The sequence below is a fragment of the Dromiciops gliroides genome, chromosome 6 (assembly GCF_019393635.1).
Source record: "Dromiciops gliroides isolate mDroGli1 chromosome 6, mDroGli1.pri, whole genome shotgun sequence".
Taxonomy (NCBI): Eukaryota; Metazoa; Chordata; class Mammalia; order Microbiotheria; family Microbiotheriidae; genus Dromiciops; species Dromiciops gliroides.
Genome location: NC_057866.1, coordinates 251,391,760 through 251,412,104, shown reverse-complemented (window position 1 = coordinate 251,412,104; position 20,345 = coordinate 251,391,760).

Here is a 20,345-nt window from a genome sequence, read left to right as displayed (position 1 = left end):
TAATGCAATGGTGGTGTGGTGCAGGATGAAAAAGACCTTTGAATTCTAGCCACTCCATGTTGGAAATGCCAGTAAGCAGTGCAGGTATTAGACCCTAGGGAGCCCAGTGTAGGCCAGATCTGACTCAGGCTGGTTTGGGTTTCAGGTTCTAGACTGGAATAAAATGAGACACTCACTCTAACAGTTACCAAAAATATGTTTAGTATACTTAGCCTCCATCCTCTCCATATAAAAACACATTGCATATTCATTTGTTCAGCAGAGAAAGGTCAAGTGAATTGCATAACTGTGGAAGATCCTCCAAGCCTGAGAGATGCTGATTCCTCATAAATTAGACTCTTTGGTTTACCTAAGGTGAATCTGAAAACAGGTCAGCAGCTTAAGCTCCTGGAAAAATCAACTCTTGGGGACAGATTCTTTACTTTTCTGGGGTGGGGGTGGGGTAGGGAAACTAGCCTAGTTTACATGGGGGCAATGCTGGTTGATGCTCCTCCTTCTATATTCAGATTTCACAGTTCTTTTTTTGTGTGGAGAGCATTTTCCATCATGAATCCATTGGAATTATCTTGGATCATTGTATTGCTGAGAAGAGTCAAGTCTATCACACAATTGATCATCACACAACATTACTGTTACTGTGTACAATGTTCTCCTGGTTCTACCCATTCACTCAGCATCAGTCCCCTTAAGTCTTTCAAGGTTTTTTCTGAAATCTGCCTGCTCCTCATTTCTTATAGTACAATAGTATTTTGCTACATACATATACCACAACTTGTTCAGCCATTCCCCAACTGATGGGCATCCTTTCAACTTTCAATTCTTTTCCACCACAAAAAGGGATGCTATAAATATTTTTGTACATGTGGGTCCTGGATTTTTTAATTAGAAGAGTGATATGACCATATCTATGAATAAAGAAGTATACATGTGCAGTAATACAAAGGGTGGACTGAACAGAGGAGAGAGCTGTAATAGGTAATCCTATTAGGAAACTACAGGTGGGAATGAAGGACCAGAGTTAGGCAACAATATTGGAAATAAAGAAGATGGTAGAGATTCAGGCCAAAGATCTTCAAAATGCAATGGCAAATGAGTGAATAAAGGAGTTGGTCCCTCATTTACTCCAGTGAATTTATGTGGACTGAAATACTGACAATCAAGTATAATAAAAATAGCTTACTTTTACATAATGCTGAAGTTTGCAAAGCACTTGACAATTATTTCATTTGATCCTTATAACAATCCTATGAAATATGTGCTATTATTCATTATCTTTCTTTTACATCTGGAGAAAATGATTAATATATTAATATATTAATATGTTAAGTGATTGACCCAAGATCACACAGATGGTAAGGATCTAAGGCTGGATTTGAATTCAGATCTTCCTGATGTCAGTGCTCACAGTAGTCCTCAGCTGCCTGGACTAGCATAAGTGAAAGGGTGTCTGGAAACAGGTGTGAAGAGGAGAACAACAATTGTTAAGTGATATTTCCTATTGTTTAAGAACATTTGCATTAAGTTTTATACAAAGTATAAGGGATAATAGCAGCTGACATTTACATGATGCATGGCTTGCAAAATGCTTTACATAGATTGCCTTGTATGAAGTCATAACAACCCTATGAAGTAGGCCCTTAAAACTTTAATTATCCTCATTTTATAGATAAAGTCATCCAGCACAGTCTGACATACACCCATTTTTTTTTGTTTCACTTAGTTTTAAAAATTAATTTTTAACATTTAGAATTTAAGTATCAAATAAAATTATAATTTCCATATTATGTATATATATATAATAAGGAAAAATGATTGTACAAGAAACTACCATTTCTATTGTTTAAAAGTTTGCTTTTCTTTTTAGTACATAAGAAATTTAACATGTAACTTTCAAAACTGTCCTGCATGTTTCTTACTCTTCTAGCCTTTCTTCTGTTCACTTAAGCATATTGAAAAATGTTTAACTAGTTCTTTCATTTCCCTTTCCCTCTCCCTTCCCTTTTTCACTTTCCCTTTCTCTTTCATCTCCCCATTTCCCTTTCCCCTCTTCTTCCTTTTTTCTTCTCCCTTTCCTTTCCCCCTTCCTTTCCCCTTTTCTTTCCCTTCCCTCCCCTTTTCTTTTTCTTTATCCTTTCCTTCTTCCTTTCCTTTATCTTCCCCTTTCCCTTTCCCTTTGTCTTTCCCTCCCTCTTTCCTTTTTCTTTTGCTTCCTTTTTCTCTTCTTTCTTCCTTTCCTTTTCCTCCCTTTTTCTTTCCATTTCCTTGGCATCACTATTACAGACACCCTTCATCCCTAAACCCTTGATAGGTTTGAATAAATAAAACCACACTTTGGTCATGTCTAAAAATGTTTATCTCATTCTGTGCCTAGAGCATATAATTCCTTTTTTAGGTTGTGGGTAGCACTTTTCACAATCTTTGGGGGTTAAGGTAATTACATTGATCAAAGTTCTCAAGTTCTTCAAAATTTTCTTTATATCATGGCTGTTGTATAAATTATTCTCTTAGTTCTCCTCACCTCACTTTGCAAACAGTTCATATATGTCCTAACTGAATTTTCTAAAATCTTTCATTTTTTTACAGTACAATTGGATTATATTCATATGCCATAATTTGTGAGGAGCCCTTTTGGCAATGATCTTTATTATATATGCAAAAAATTGGTGTGGTTTAGGATCACCTTCCTTTCCCCCCCTATAATTTTCCTTGAGATATATGAATTTTTCTTCCTCCACATAAATTTTGTTATTTTTTCCAGTTCAGTACTCTTGTTGTTACAGCACTGACTAAGTAAATTAATTTAGATAGTATTGTCATTTCTATTGTACTGGCATGGTTCAACTATAAATCCATTTTTAAAAGTACGGTTCCTCTTCTTTTTTCTTTGATCTTTTTTATGTCATTGACATTGTGGTGGTATTCCTGGATTACAGCATATGCACCACTTCATAACTTTGTACATGTGGGTCCTTTTTCCCTTTTATATGATCTCTTTGCATACCCATATCCTTTATGTACTATTTGTTTTCAGGGCAATGAGGATTAAGTGATTTGCCCAAGCTCACACAGCTAGTAAACATCTAAGTCTAGATTTGAACTCAGGTCCTCCTGAATCCAGGGCCAGTGCTTTATCCAATGTGCCACCTAGCTGTCCCCTCACTTCATGACTTTGAAAGTGGTTTGGACCTATTCACAATGCCCCTGACTTTGCATTAGTGTGCCTATCTTTGACAGCCCTTCCAAAAACTGTAATTCCCCCTCCACTTTTTTTTGGTCATTTCCCCCATTTATGAGTAAGTAGAATCTCAGAGTTGTTTTATTTTCATCTCTAATTATATATTTTTTAAAAAATTGATACAATTGTTGGTAGTTTGAATATCCTTTGAAAACTATTGGTTCTTATCTTTTAGTTATTTACCTAGTGGGAAATGACTCTAGTTCTATATTTGAACCAGTGAATATTAAATGAAATAACATTTAAAGGACTTTGTGAACTGACATACACAAGGGAGGCTGACAAAACATAGGAAGTTTTTAGCTGCAAGTTAGATATAAAGTTCCATTTATCCATAAGGTGTGGCAGCAAAGTCCATGGTGGTACTGTAAAAAAAATTATTAACTATAACTAAATCTAAAAAATTATATAACTGTACTTATATGAAAAATTATATCTATAAGAAAAGTGTAACTCTATGAAAAATTATAATTGGGCTGTAAGTCCTGCCATGGTTGCCATTCAAATGTAAAAATTATTTTACTAACTGGGGCCCTAATCTGGGGACTTTTGCCTGGCTGGCTATCTGACTGTTATTAATTTCCTAAGCCAATCTATTAGGGCCCTTTAAAATTTTCCCCCACACTTGCACCTCCCAAATTGATAAGCAAATGATTAAGAAGTCTCTTCCAATTTAACAGCAGAGGGTTTATTTATAAAAATAAATGTAAGAGATAAGGGTAAAGAAATGCAAAGAACATGACCTGTCTGCTTTTAATATAATAAGGGTCTCATTTTCTAATGTTATCATAAAAGTAGGGTAGAATACATACTAAATACATGCATGCATGCAAACATATATACATAATAATTTTGGCATAGAAATGCATTCAATTCATGGGGGAGAGAACAAAGAGAGGAATAAAAAGAGGATTCATTCAATTCAAAGAAGGATCAACTATAAGTAAAACAAATGTTAAGCTTGGAATGGGGATTGTGAAGAGAAACATTTATAATCTTTTTGATTCTTAATTTGTAATTACCAGAGATTTATTACAACTAACTTTTATAAATTCTATTCAGGTCCTTCTTTTTTTGATTAAAATTGAGTTATATTTGTCTAGGTTTAAAAGGGATACATTATTTTTCATCTATTATTATTTTTAAGGCATCCAGGACCTGGAGTCAGGAATACTTGAGTTCAAAAACAGCCTCAGTCACCTACTAGCTATGTGACCATTAGTAAATCCCTTCACCTCTATCTGACTCAGTTTCCTCAACTGTAAAATGAGGGTGATAATACCATCTACCTCATATAATTGCTATGAAGATCAAATTAGATAATATTTTAAAAGCAATTAGCACAGTCTAATAAATGCTTATTCCAAATTCTCCTTTTACAGTATATTTTCCCTACAACTTATGTAACTTTTCTTTTAATCATTTAATTGTCATACCATTCAGTGTGTATATGTTTGTATGTGATATTTAAATTAATTCAATACATTTACAATACATTGTCTAAACTACATTTAAGAATAATATAGTTTCTCTGTTTATCTTTTTTAAAATCGCTTTTTTTTTTTTTTTGGTCTGAAAACATTCTTTTCTCCCCTGGAATTTTTTAATTTATAGGAAATATGATACATGATACCTTTTGCTTAAGGCCCCTTTTTAAACCTGGGGAATTTTGTTGTTGTTGTTTCTAGTGTATGTCTTGTAAAAAGAAACAAATAAGCTAATAAAATATATTGTTGTACTCTGCTTTTAATCTAATCTGCCACCCTCCTCCACTTTGATTGCATTCATTCCATTCTGATTCACAGTCGTGATTGTTAATCACGTATTTCCTTTTATCCTGTCCTTATGCTTTTTTCTGCACTCTCTTTAAAAAGAATAGGGTAATTAGGGATGACTGTGCTCTATAGTAGTCATATAATATATTTGCACGTATTATACTGTGTACATATCTCCTTCCCTTTGAGGTTATCAGCTTACCCTGAATATATTTCATTTGTACCTAGTAGTTTGCATGTTATCTCTCCTATTAGACTGTGAGCTCCTTGAGTTCAGGGACTATTTTTGTCTTTCTTTTTATCTTTAATGCTTAGAACAGTGGTTGACTCATCATAGGTAACTAATAAATGCTTGTGATGACTTGAGCCTTTCCCTTGTGCCTGGAGGGTTCTTGAGATCTCTTTGTACTAACTGGCACTGGAAAATTCACCTAATGTAGTTTCTTTTTGGAATCCTTGATCATTATTTTGTTTAGTACATTTGTTTCATCCTTGCTCAAGTAATTGTGAGAGAACTAGACTATTCTATGCCTATCATTTTTTCATCTTAACCAGAAGTCCAAGTGGAAAACCTTTGGAAAATCTCTCCCTGTTACCTTTTGCTTCTGCATTTTTTTTTTGTATCTCTACATTATACCACTTGTCACGTTTCACCTTATTTTAAAGTCATTTATAATATTTCTTATGTTTCACATTATTTTGTAAGTTACATGCAGGGATACATTAAATCCATCGGCACAAAGCATGACTCTTTACAGATGCTTGGAATCAATAAATGTTTGAATGAATGGCAATAAGCTTTTTAAAACATGGATTATTTAATTTTTATCTTTGTTTTCTCAGCACCTTTGCATGGTGCCTGGCCCATATGTTTTAAATAAATATTGTTGGTTGAATAATTGATGGACTAATTGAATGAATGATATTGAGAAATCAATTTCTATAGGGATGTAAAATTGTGACCTTAGTGGATAACTTCCATTGTGATCATCTTATTTTACACCTGGAAGTAAATTCATTCCACTGGCATGATCTGTATTAGATTTTTATTGTCCACATTTTAGTAAAGGAATATATCAACTATCAATTATTATAACTGATGTTAATATTTTATATTTTGAGTGGCAAAAGAATTCTCAACCTTATTAAATAATGCCAGTGGGAGGAAATGATGGGATACACAATAGCATCATACTTTTCTTTCTAAAAAATGTAGGTGTATAGATTAAATATACCACTTTTTCAAATGATATGCTGCTTTATTATCTTATTCTGTATAGATATTTGGTTCTCCTTTAATAGAAGACTTTAACGAATAATAACAAAGCATGAGTTAATAGGGATTCTAATTTCCAACTGTAGATATAAATGTATGGTTTGAAGTCTTGGGGTCAGAGCTTGAGAGTAATAATTTTATGGCCAGACTCAGATTTAACAACACTTCTATCTCCCCTCTTTCCTCGCCTTCACCAGATACAGCTATTTAGAACAATTGTATGGATTTTTTTTTCTCCTTAGTAATTATGTCTAAGAAAATGCTTTAAATAATTTCCTGCTTCAGTGAAAAGGAAGCAAGTGGAAATGTGCTGAATTTTGCTTATGGGAGAGGTAGAGTTTCTCAGAATCTGCTTTCTCAGCAGGTATTACAGTGAACTCTGAACCAGGATACTATGTTAGTTTCATCTATAATCATTCCTTGGTTAACAAAAAAAAAAATCTTTCCATCTACTGTTCTCTCAAAAAAGAAGCGAGTAGAAAGCTTAAAAGTTTGGGGACATCAGGGGAGTTATAAAAATTCTACTGTTTTGGGTGTAAAGGCTATATTTTATCTTTGTGTCACTTTCCCATTCTTCTCTATCCTCTTTAGCTTTCTATAAAAAAGCATCCTGTTGATATCAATCAATTTTATCCTAATCTTAGTTCTAACTTAAAGTTGTGCTAATTTAATAACTGAGTAAGCCCAGGGGTCCTGGGAATGGGAGCGCCTCCCAGGAGTGTCAATCTTGTTTCAAGCCCAACTATCATCCAGGGAAGTAAACCCTGAACAATGTGACCTGCTGACTTCATCTGCAACTATCTGAAGTACCACCTCTCCCCCTCCCTACCCCAAATCATTGTGACTGAAAGACCCAGAAAAGAAAATTCTTGACACTGAAGTCCTTGACACTAACAGAAGGTTCCATATCATAATCAGATTTGATTTTATTAATAGAGTTTACATCAAAGAAGATGCATCACCATGTGCTTTGTCATTGAACCCTAAGGACAATGAGACCTTTCCATCTGACTTACAGTTAAAAATGCTTCTCCAAATAGAATGTGACCTCCTTGAGAGCAGGGACTGATCTGATTTTTTAATGGTATCCTCAAAGCTTAGGTCATAAGAAACATTTAACAAATGTTCATCCATCCATCTATCATTTCATTTTTGTATATATAAATATAAGTAAAACACACAATATATCCTATGTATATAGTATTTAAATTTATATGTAGTTTTACATATGTTATCTCAGTTGATTCTCACTTAACCCTCTGATGTAGATGCTATTATTATCCCCATCTTACAGTTGGAGAAACTGATGTTGAGAGAGGTTAAGCATCTTTCCTAGTAATTGGCTAAAGTAGGATTTGAACTTAGGTCTTCCTCAGGAGAGTTACATGGCACAGTGGAGAGAGGACCTGCAGTCAGAAGAACTTGAGTTCAAATCTGGCCTCAGACTTTTACTAGCTATGTGACCCTAGGCAAGTCATTTATTACCAATTGCCTCCTTCCCTTCAAACCCCGTCTTTCCAAACCCCCAAAAGTTAAGTTAACATTTATTAAGCATTTTTTACCTTTAGTTTTTATTTATAATCATAATAGCTCTTTTGGCCAGCCAGACTTGTGGGAAGAAAAGGGAAATTATATCCCAAGACAACTGCAGCAAGTAAGACCACAAGGATTAGAGGGTAAGAGAGAAGAGGGAGTTCAGGGCTTTCTTTCCAGCTGCAGAGGAATCGTTTGGTGGTTAAGATAAAAAAAACAAAACAAAACACAAATACTTATCAGAATTGTCCACAGTCAGCAATGGTGATCTTCCTGCTGATCTTGCCATCCCAAGAAGTGAGGTACTTCATGGCTTCCACAATATTCACGCTTTCTTTCATGTTTGTGATCCAAACAATCAATTTTATCAGTATAAGTGAAGAACTGGGGGCCATTTGTGTTGGCTCTACCATTTGTCATGGAAAAGATGCCAGTATCAGTATGCTTTAGGATGAAATTCTTGTCAGTAAATTTATTTTATTTCATTTGTTCACTTATTCTCTTATTCATTTCACTTATAATTTAGCTCTTCTCTGTCCAAACAGCTCCTTCTAATCCTTGTCTTCTGGTAAGTCAGGCCAACAGTTGTACTCATCTCCTGTCGTTGATTATTTTCTCTGAGGAGTGATGTAGTAGCTTCAGGTTATTGCAATTGTGAAATCCAGGAGTTCCTAATGTAACCATTCCAGAATAGACCATCTCCTAAGATCGTTGTGTGGATACCTCTTCTCAGGGAAAGAAACACAAAACAGAAGAGGCAACCAGAGGCCTAAAGTCCAAGCTTAGTCTCACCTAGTTAGCACACATGTTCAAAACCTACATAATCACAGGGAGCAAGGAAGTCAGCCCCTCCTTCACTTCTCACAGGAAGTCCAAGAAAGAATGAGTTCTAAGCCAAATGCTGAGGATACTTAGAGGCAGAGTTTATCTTTTAAGGACTACTGAAAATGCAGCTGTCCCTGGTTCAGGGGCCAATAGTATGGAATGTAGCATTCATTCTATCCCATGTGGAACCTAAGCAGAAACTTCTGGTGGTACATGCCATTTATCAAGAGGCATACAAGAAAGATCCAGGACAAATGTGTCACCTGAAGGGCCTTAGCTACAAAGTCAGCATATGGAGCATTGAAAGGGGCCTGGCACCCACTATGCTTTTTAGGATATACTCTTTCCTGTCAATCAAAGGGATTTCCCTGATTAGAATGTTTGGTACATGACTAGACCATTTAACATGTATCATCCCACTGATATGGAAAATGTTAGGAGACTAGATTTTGGAATTTTAGAGAACTGCCACATGGTAGAAAGAAGTGCTTATCTATGGGTTTTATAGACAGAATTATTTATATCATTGAAACAGCCTGACCCAGTAATTTGGGACTTCTTCCCCTGCAATCAAATCTAAGGGTGATAGGTTCCATTACTCAGTAAGACTATATGATAATGGAGAAGGGGCCTGAGGACTGCCTTCTTCCTTCTCCTCCCACCTTAGTTCATATGTCTCCCTCCCCCCAAATGGCTCTGTTTTGTCCTTTTCCTGAATCTTTTTTCTAGGAGTGCATGCAAGGAATGAGTGGATTCTCTGACCCATTCGCTCGAGTCATGGAGATACAAGTGTCCGGAAATTCAGGTCAGATACTGCAACAAATCCAGCAGAAAAGATTTGAAGAACAAGGGTTTAGAATGCTAACCTAGTGGATCATTGGACTTGAACTTTGAAATAATGTCATATTGGAACTGAGCTAAGCTGTGAACCTAATCCACCTCTATGAAACAGAAATGAAGTAGTACATATACATGTAGTGGTGGTTGCGGATGAATTATGCTTGCAAAGTGTTGGGGGAATATATAAATGTTTATTCTTGCTGTATCTTCCAAATGAGCATTCTTTTGAAAAAGTTAATATTGTGTTCAATTAAACGGAATTGGTGTGATAGTTAACTGAACCTAAAAGTGAAAGAAAGAGTTGGTGGTGGCTCAAGTCTATGTCAGAGAAAAGAAACTCCCCAGTTCTCTCAGGATACAAGAGAACCCTGGAGGGTGAAGGTGGGGAGAAGGCAAAATGTAACAAACTTAGCCAGCTACCATCTGGGATTATAATATTATTAAGACATATCACTATTAGTAATAATAGGGAATTAAAATAGGTTGCCTTTTGTGGCACCTTAGTTTACAAAATGCTTTACACATTATTATATTTTACACTTGGCTAGATAGGCTGTAGGTAAAGATTATATAAAATAGGTTTCTTTGGCACTCAGTGAATAGAGAACTTTGTCAGAGGGTGAAGTACAGGAGAAACAGAAATAGGATGAGAAGAGAAAGTACAATTGAGAGATTCAATTTACTTTGTAATTTTCCTTTACTACCTGTTTACATATTTTTATTCAATGATGTGAATAATTTTTAAAATGAGGCAACCCATAAATAAAACATCAAATAATGATAAAGGAATCCCAGACCAAAGAGGACCAGAAATTTTGTCACTCTGAAACAACAGACTTTTCTAGGTTGCTGATAGTAAATAAGTTTGACAGCAGTCTACTGGAACTCCTAACTAAAACAAGCCACAGGTACGTTGGTCAGAAACAAAGGCTTGAAAGTTACAAAGTTCAGACCAGGAGAAAGTGATCAGACATATCCCAGATCAGACCACTATGAGAGAACTGAAGACTTTCATGTTCCTAGCCTGAGCTGTCCCTGAGATCCTGGAATAACATAATACTATCCCAAAGAAAGCAGAGTCAGTTCCCTAGAGGATATGAGCTCAGTCCAGATATTACCTCCATAAATACAGAAGCATTACATAACATAAAGTCTAAAATTGGAAATTATGTTGTAAGAATAAGCAAAGAAACAAAGAAGAATCCCAAGATAAAATAATGATGACAGGGATGCATGATGCAAATCTAAAGGAAGATGACTCCAAAATATGTACCAGCAAAGTCTCAGAGGAAAATATAAATTTAGTAGAAATTCAACTAGAATCCCTGAAAGAGATAAAGGAAGAATTAAAATAAAAGTTATTTTTTTCCAAAAGAAATGAGAGCACTAGAGGAAAATATTGGGGGGAAATGAGATCAATGGAAGAAAGAATTGGAATGTGTTAAAAGATTGGTTGAAGAGGTACAAATGCCATGAAAATTAGAATGGATTAAGTAGAAAAAAACAGCTTCATTAAACAAGGAATATTCTTTTACTAGTTATTGGTTTTTTTTTAATTTTTAAACACTTTATTTTTCCACTGGAATGTAAAACCAATTTTAACATTTTTTTTATTTGATTTCCAAATTCTCTCCCTCCCTCCTTCCTATCACTTCTCCCTGAGACAGTAAGCAATTTAATATAGATTATATATATATGCAATCATGAAAAACAAATGTTCATATTAGTCATGTTGTAAAACAAAACACAGACCAAAAAGCCCCAATAAAAAATAAGGTGAAAATAGTGCATTCAGACACTATCAGTTCTTTCTTTGGAGGTAGGTAGCATTTTCATCATAAATACTTTGGAATTGTCTTAGATCATTACATGCTGAGAATAGCTAAGTCATTCACAGTTGATCATTGTACAATAATTCTGTTACTGTGTATATGTTTCACTGGTTGTACTTACTTCACTTTGCATCAGTTCACATACATCTTTTCAGGTTTTTCTGAAATCATCTTGCTCAATATCTCCTATAGCATAAAAGTATTTCATTATAATCATATATCATAAGTTGTTGAGCTTCCATTCCCCAACTGATGGGCATCCCCTCAGTTTTCAATTCCTTGCCACCACAAAAAGAGCTGTTATAAATATTTTTGTCCAAATAGGTTCTTTTCCCCTTTTTAAAAGTTTCTTTGGGATACAGACCTAGTAATGATATAGCTGAATCACAGTTTTATGGCCATTTGGGCATAGTTCTGATTTGCTCTCTAGAATGGTTGGATTAGGTTACAACTACATTAGAATGAGCTGGTGTTTTACTTTGCCCACATCCTCACCAACATTTATCATTCCCTTTCTATCATATTAACCATTCTTTTTTTGTTTTGTTTTGTTTTTTGTGGGACAATGGGTGTTAAGTGACTTGCCCAGGGTCACACAGCTAGTAAGTGTCAAGTGTCTGAGGCCGGATTTGAACTCAGGTCCTCCTGAATCCAGGGCCGGTGCTTTGTCCACTGTGCCACCTAGCCGCCCCATAGAAATCATTCTGATATGTGTGAGATGGTACCTCAGAGAACAAGAAATATTCAAATGAAGTCAAAAGACTGAAAAAAAATTAGAATACAGGAAATATAGAATATAGAAAAATGTAGCAAATATAAATATCAAAAATATAGAAGGGAACATAGCAAATATATATATATATATATATACACATACCTAGAAAACAGATCACAGAAATGTACTTTCAGAATCATATTAACTAAAAGCAAAGACCAAAAAAATGAGGGGGGGGGTGTTACACATCATTTTTCAAGAAATCATGAAAGTTACCTTCCAGATCTCTAAGAACCAGAGGGCAAAGTAGAAATAGAAAGAACCCACCAGTCACCTCCTGAACAAAATGCCAAAATAAAAACACCCAGGAAGGTTATAGCTAAAACCTAGAGCTTTCAGTTCAAATAAAGAAATGAAAAAATCCTGTTAACAGCTAGCAAGATATAATTCAAATACCCAATAGGCACAGTAATGATTATAAAAGGTTTAGTAGAAACCACTATTCCCCAAAATGAAAAATATAGGCTTATAAAGAAAAATAATTTACTCACAAAAACCACAAACAATCCTATAGGGGAAAAATTAGACCTTTAGTGAACTAGTCCTTCCAATTATTATTGATGCAAAAACTGGAGTTGAGTAGAAAATATGAAGTGTAAACAGAAACATCAAGTATAAAATGGAAATATGTTTTGCATAACTACAGATGTATAATCTATATAAATTACTTGTCTTCTCTAGGATGGGGGATTGGAGGAAGGGAAGGAGAGAATTTGTAACACAAAATTTAAAAAAAACAAATGTTAACAATTGATTTTACATGTGATTGGAAAAAATAAAGTATACAAAATTTAAAAAGAGAAGCATGAAAAGATAAATAAAATAAGAAAACTTTCCTAAGGGACTAAACAAGAATAAACTGCTTCCTTTTTTTTTTTTCTTGCAGGGCAATGGGGGTTAAGTGACTTGTCCAGGGTCACACAACTAGTAAGTGTCAAGGGTCTGAGGCCGGATTTGAACTCAGGTACTCCTGAATCCAGGGTTGATGCTTTATCCACTGTGCCACCTAGCTGTCCCCCACTGTTTCCCTTTTAATATATGGAAATGATACAGTCAGTACCCTATCACCAACAGGGGCCATACAAACAAAGAGAAATGGATGGGAGGGAGCAAGTTACATTTTAATCTTACACACACATCTGAAATGGTAAGAATAGGTAAGAATATATACACATATGCAGATTTCGTACCTACCTACCTACATACATACATACACCCATATACACATACATATATTTCATTCAGTTGTAAAACAGGAGAGAAAAGGAAGAACGGAGAAGGCTTAATAAGATGAAGGGTAGAATAAGGCAGTAATTAGTACTAAACCAAAGAAACTCTAAGGTGGATGAAGTATTTATAACAGTTCTTTTGATTAGGGCAAAGAACTGTTAACTAGTAAGCCCATCAACTGAATAATGGCTAATCCATTATGGTGTATGAATATAATAGTATACATCACCGTGCTAAGAGAAATGATAAAGGGGATAGTTTAAAAAAACCTGGGAAGATTTGTGTAAACTGATGCACAGTGAAATGAGTAGAACTACGAGGAAAAGTATAAACAGCAAATATATTGTAAATATCAACAACTTGGAAAGACTAGTGCTTTAATCCAAAGCTTCTTAAATGGTGGGTTGCAACCCCATATGGGGTCATGTAACCAAATGTGGGGGTTGCAAAAAATTTGGCAACAGTAAAAGGTTATGTATACCTATTTTATATTCCTATTTATCCAGGGTTGTGTAAAAATTTCTCAGGTTAAAAAGGTTAAAAATGAGTGGAAAAAGGTAAAGAAGCCCTGCTTTAATCAGTGATGATACTGAGAGGTGAGGGATAGTGAAGGCATGTAAGTAAGTATGTACTTATGCATGCATGCATGCATGCTGAATGCACATGCATGGGTATATATATATATATGCATATGCACATATACATGCACAAATATATATTTACCTTTACATATAGTGCATGCATGTATAAACATACATTGTATATAAATCTCTCTATTGGTATATATGTATATGTAAATTATATGTGTTATAAATTTATGTAACAGGTGACATTTGTAATGAGAGATTTCTCTTTTTTTCTTTTCTCAATGCAGGTTTGGGATGGGAGGGAAAGAAGGCAATTTTTCATTGAATAAAAAATTAATTTGAATGAATGCAGCAAAATAGATATTGAGCTTTTGTTATGTCTGTTAGCCATAACCAGGTACCTTATTTCTACCAGTGTAGCAGTGGTTAAATGAAAAAAGATACTTAATATGTAAATTATAAAGCATTTCAACTTCTTTATTTACCACTTAATGGTCATAAAAAGAGTTAGAATATCATTCCTCTTCAGGTGATGAGGTGATGTAAGATGATTCCTGACTTCTAAAGTCTTCTCATTTATCAATAATCAATTAGTAAGTTAATCATTAAGGATAATAATCATTTCCAGCACACTTACATTAACATGCTACAAATGTCAATTAATCATTATTTTACTTTAGTTGGGACCTTAAATCAATTTCTTATTATCATGTTTTATTTCTTAGACTGCGATGGACTTTCAAAAGCACAGAACACATGCAAATAAGGGCTAAATGATAAAGCTAATAACCAAGGTGTTATTAGGTTTTGTTGGATCATCAGTACACAGATACCACAAACAATTTGTACATTAAAAAGATAGTATTACAAAAAGTTAAACATAATGTAGTTATAATCCTATTGTTTCTTTTTAAAAATACATTTTTTATCTTTTCTTGTATAAATTATAGGAATTTCTTCCAGTATTACTGTCCTTCGTTCTTTGAAAATATCATCCTGCATAATGAAAATATTTAATAAGACAAACAGAACAAAAGAGAAAGGGAGAAATGTCCGCAAACCAATCATTACAAAAAAATTAAAACAAATGCAATTTTCACACCTCTAGTTCTCCCCCATCTTCAGAGAAGTGGCATGAGATTGTCTTCTCATATCTCACTTTATAGCAATAATTTTTCTTTGGGATTTTGCAATATTCAATATATTTTTGTATTTTTATTTTTTCCATTTCAATTATTTTAGTCAAGGTTTATTATCTGCTTCATATTGCTTAATTTACTCCAAATCAGATCATGTAAGACTTTCCATCATTTTCTGTATGTATCATATTCAACATTTCTTACTGAACAGTAAATTCCATTGCATTAATATACCACAATTTTGTTAGCCATACCTTGAACTAATCAATAGGTATCTACTTTGTTTTCATTGTTTTTTACTAGCACAAAAATGATGCTACTTAGTATTCTCATGAATACGTTTTTTCTTATAAAGAATCTCCTTTGAATATATTCCAAGTATTGGTATTTCTGGGTCAAAGAGTATGGACATTTCAATAATTACTTGCATAATTCAAATTGCTTTTCAAAATTATTATATTTGTTTTGGTTTTTGGTGGGGCAATGGGGGTTCCGTGACTTGCCCAAGGACACACAGCAAGAAAGGGTCAAGTCCCTGAGGCCAGATTTGAACTCAGTTACTCCTGAATCCAGGGCCGGTGCTTTCTCCACTGTGCCACCTACCTGCCCCTCAAAATTATTATATTAATGAATGAATACACTAACATCCTGGTACTCTGTCTATATTCCCACCACCTTTCTAATATTTACTATTCAACTTTTAGTTGTCTTTTTCAATTTGCTGACTGTAAGATGAAACCTCAGGAATATTTTTAATTTGAATTTCTGTTACTATGCAAGATTTGGACCATCATTTCACATGATTGCTACTCCTTTTCAGTTTGACTTTTGAGAACTGTTCATATCCTTTGACCAGTTATTTACTGGGAAATAGCTTTTGTTCATATGTGTGTGTATGTGTCAATTATCTATATATCGTAGATGTTAAACCCTCATTGGGTAATTTACACATTTTTTCTTTTACTCAGTAAATTCTCCTTTTATCATATACATTATTTTTGTTTGTGGAATTTTTGGCCTCATGTAATTAAAATTATATATTTTAATCTTTTGCAATGGTCTGTATCTTTTGTTTAAGGATATATTTCCTATCCATTACTGTGAAAGGAATTAGATCTTCTTTTCTAATAGTTTATGATATAATCTTTAATATTAAGGTGACATGGACATTGAGAAGGTATTGCAGAATATTGTACAAGTATTGGTTTAAATTCAATTCCTTCCTATTGGGGGCAGCTAGGTGGCGCAGTGGATAGAGCACTGGCCCTGGATTCAGGAGGACCTGAGTTCAAATGTGACCTCAAATCTGACACTTACTAGCTGTGTGACCCTGGGCAAGTCACTTAACCCTCATTTCCCTGCAAAACAAAACCCCAAACAAACAAACAAATAATTCCTTCCTATTTTCAATGTTTTCCAATAGTTTTTTTTTAATCAAGTAGGAAGTTATTTCCTAATTTATGTTTGTAGTTTATTTAACATTGGGTTAGTGAGTTTTATTGTTTCTGATTCTTGTTCTTTCTAACTGGTCTAATTCTCTATTTTCTTGCTTTTAAAGGCATAAGATTTGGGATAAGAATTCATTATTTGGTCAAAAAAATTTGGGGGGGAAAACTGGAAAAGTAGTAAGGTAGAAATCTCACATAGGCCAGTATGTTAAGCCATTTACAAAAATAAGGTCAAATGGATACATGAATTAGATATAAAGAAAGGTATTACTAGAAAATTAGATGAACATGGAACATGTTACTTCTCAGATTTATACATAGGCAAACAATTTATGAATAAATAAGAGAGAGAAAAGAATGAGGTATTAAATGGATTATTTTGATTACATTAAATTAAAAATGTTTTGTACAAATAAAACAAATATAGCCAAGATCAGAAGAAAAGCAGAACATTTTGGGAAAAATTATAGACAATTTCTCAGATGACAGTCTCTTAACTCAAATATATAATATACTTTGTAAAACCTATAAAAATATGAGTCAATCTCCCATTGAGAAATGGGCAATGAGTAAGAACAGGCAGTTTTCCAATGAAGAGATCAAAACAACTTATAATCATATAAAATGCTCAAAATAGGGGGTAGCTAGGTGGTGCAGTGGATAAAGCTCTGACCCTGGATTCAGGAGGACCTGAGTTCAAATCCGACTTCAGACACTTGACACTTACTAGCTGTGTGACCCTGGGCAAGTCACTTAACCGTCATTGCCCCATGCAAAGAAAAATGCTCAAAATAATTATTAATTAGAGAAATACATATTTAAACAACCTTGAGATATCATTTTACAACTATCAGATTGGTAAAATGATTGAAGGGGAAAGCAACAGATATTGAAAGGGATGTTGAAAAATTGAGACACTAATTTATTGTTGGTGGAATTGTGAACACTTTGTTAGAGCAATCTGGAATTATGTTCAAAGAATAATTAAATTGCCTACTGTAAAGAATTAAATGTTATTTGAGGTTTTTATGCCTCGGGGCAAACTGACCTGGGGCTCCACAAACCACATGGTGCTCCACCCACTGGTTGTAGCTGTTGCCAGGGCTCTGGCACTTCACGTCATCACCACTCTCTGACACCTACATGGGCCTGGCAAAATTATAATGATTGGAAGCCTAGTGAGGGCAGTCATGTGACTGTCAGAGTGACCATCCCATTGGCTGGGGCTGTGTGGGGTGGTTCTAGGTTTAGGGGAGGAGAATTGGGCATTCTAGGTGGAAGCTGGAAAGCAACAGGGGTTCTGCTGCATATTTTTAGCTGATTCCTGGGCGGTGGTATTTTTTCAGGTATTATAATTTCCCTTTCCCCATTTTATTTCCTTTCCCTTGATCCTACTGATCCTGTTTGTGTGTTTTTTTCAAGTTTGTTCTTGTTAAAATAAACCTTGTTCTGTTTTGAGGGAGGCTGTCAGTCTCCTTCCTTGCCCCAACATTGTGGTGAGCCGCTTAGTTAGCACTCCCCAATTAAAAACTGGTCCCTACACTACACCCTTTGACCCAGAAATACCATAACTTGGTCTATTTATGAAGATAATTAGGGAAAAAGGGAAAAGAATCTATATGTTCTAAAATATTTATACTATCTTTCTTTGTGGTGGCAAAAAAGTGGTAATTGTGGGGATATCTGTCAATTTGGAGAATGACTGAACAAGTGCTATATGATTGTGATAGAATACTACTGTGCTATGAGAAGTGATGTGCTCAATGATGTTAGAAAATCATGTATAGACTTACATGAAATAATGAAGAGTAAAATGAGCAGAAACAAGATAATATTGAATACAGTTACAGCAATATTGTTTCAAGTATGATTTTGAGTGCAGAAGACATTTTGATTATTCTAAGTACCCAAATTAACTACAAAGGACCTATGAAGGAAGATGCTATATACATTCAGAGAAAGAACTGATGAATAGAAGTAGATATAGAATGATTTTGCACACATGCACACACATACCATTTGTGTGTGTGTATATGTTTGTTTATAGAAATATTTGTGTCTAAAGGTGTGGGGTCTATATGGTGTGGGGGAGGAAAGAAAAAAGAAATTTATATAATAACTATCATATATTTAAAAGGAATAGCAAGTTGTACATAATGGTTTTGCAGTTCATGTGCATCTTTTTGTTGTGCTGTCATGGAATGCTTGTTTTATTCCATAAATTAAAAATTAAATATATAAAAATGGAAAAATATGAAACAGCTTTAATGACTGCTGCATTATAATGTGGTTTTGGATCTAGAACTGCTATTCATCCTTTCATTCCTACTTTCTTCATCATTTCCCTTGGTATTCTCTATCTACTATTTCTCCAAATGAATTTTAATATTTTATTAAGTTCCACAAAGAATCCATTTGATAATTGTATTGGTATAGTATGAAAATTATAAATTAACTCTGGTAATATTCTTATTTTTCTCATATCAGCATGGCTCAAAATCAGAGGCTGTTCTACATCAGCACTCTTTTGTTCAGGTTCGATTTAGAGATGAAATGAGGTATTCATAAACCATTGAACAGTTAACAAAAAGGAGTTTGACTTTGCCTTAACATAGCAAGTATATGTAAGGAAGTTACAGTGGCACTTCCCTTCAGTTTTCATAGATGCAAACTCCATCTCTTCGTGGAAACATGTCAGATCATGGTCATTGGGGTATGGCATTTTATATGGTGTTAGGCATCCAACAACTCTGAGAGACTTTTGACTTCATGTAGCTTGGACGTTTTATGCTTTTAGATGATTAGGAATCTGCATGAGGAAACTGGGGTCAATTGGGTCCTAGAAGTAGTTTTGTCTTCTTTCGGGGAAAGGTAATTCCTAAGGATTAGAGAAGAAGGAGAAACCTTTCAGTGTTTTAGGCAAGTAAAAAGAAACTGCCTTAAGGAAATATTGGCCCTATCACATACCTCCCATTGATGACAGCATTCTAAATATCTTCTAGAGGACCTTTCACTATGTAAATGTTTTTAGGAATTTTATTGACACCCCTCCTGCAATAAGCATTACTGAAGGAAAAGGAGAAAGAGAAAAAGATGAAAATGAAAACAAAACAAAAACAAAAATGTGGAAGAGAATAAAAGCTAGAGATCCTGGGCCTTTCCTTCCTGCTTCTGAAAGAGTAGGTGTCTAGTCTCAAAGTGTGGTCCATGTTGGGGATCATTCTAAATCTTTGCAAGTCATAGTGGATCTCCCAAAGCAGTGAAGCAGCATAAGGAATATCAGAGCTACAGAACAGTTGAGGACACCTCCAGTAAGTACAGTTGAAAATGTCTTTGATTTGAGCTAGTGACAATGAGGAAGAACAATTTGAATAAGGCCAGGGGCCACAGAATGAACATTTCTATTACAGAGAAAAATTTTTCATTATACGTTCAGATAAAGTGGTCATAAGCCTACTGCATGCAACATATCCTGGAATTCAAGTTGATAGATTCTCCCTGAAGTGCCACTTAGTTTTCCTGGCCTACCCACTAAAATATTCTCATTCATTGGAGACTTAACAGGGGGATGATACTACATATTTGACTCCTTAGATGCCTCTGCTAAAGTTCTGCCAACTTTCAGTGCAGAGTTTGGTAAGGACTATCCCTTACCTTCATCCAAAGATTCAGGATTTACATCAAATAGGCTAAGGACTCTTTCCTTCCATGTAAATTCACAATCATTGTAGTTCTGCCCAGACAGATGTATATCCTCCGTGTCATTAGAAAGCAGGGCACCTATTAACAATTCGAACCCATGTTCCCCCAAATCCTCAATGGGGAAGATTTGACAAATCATCTCTGGGGG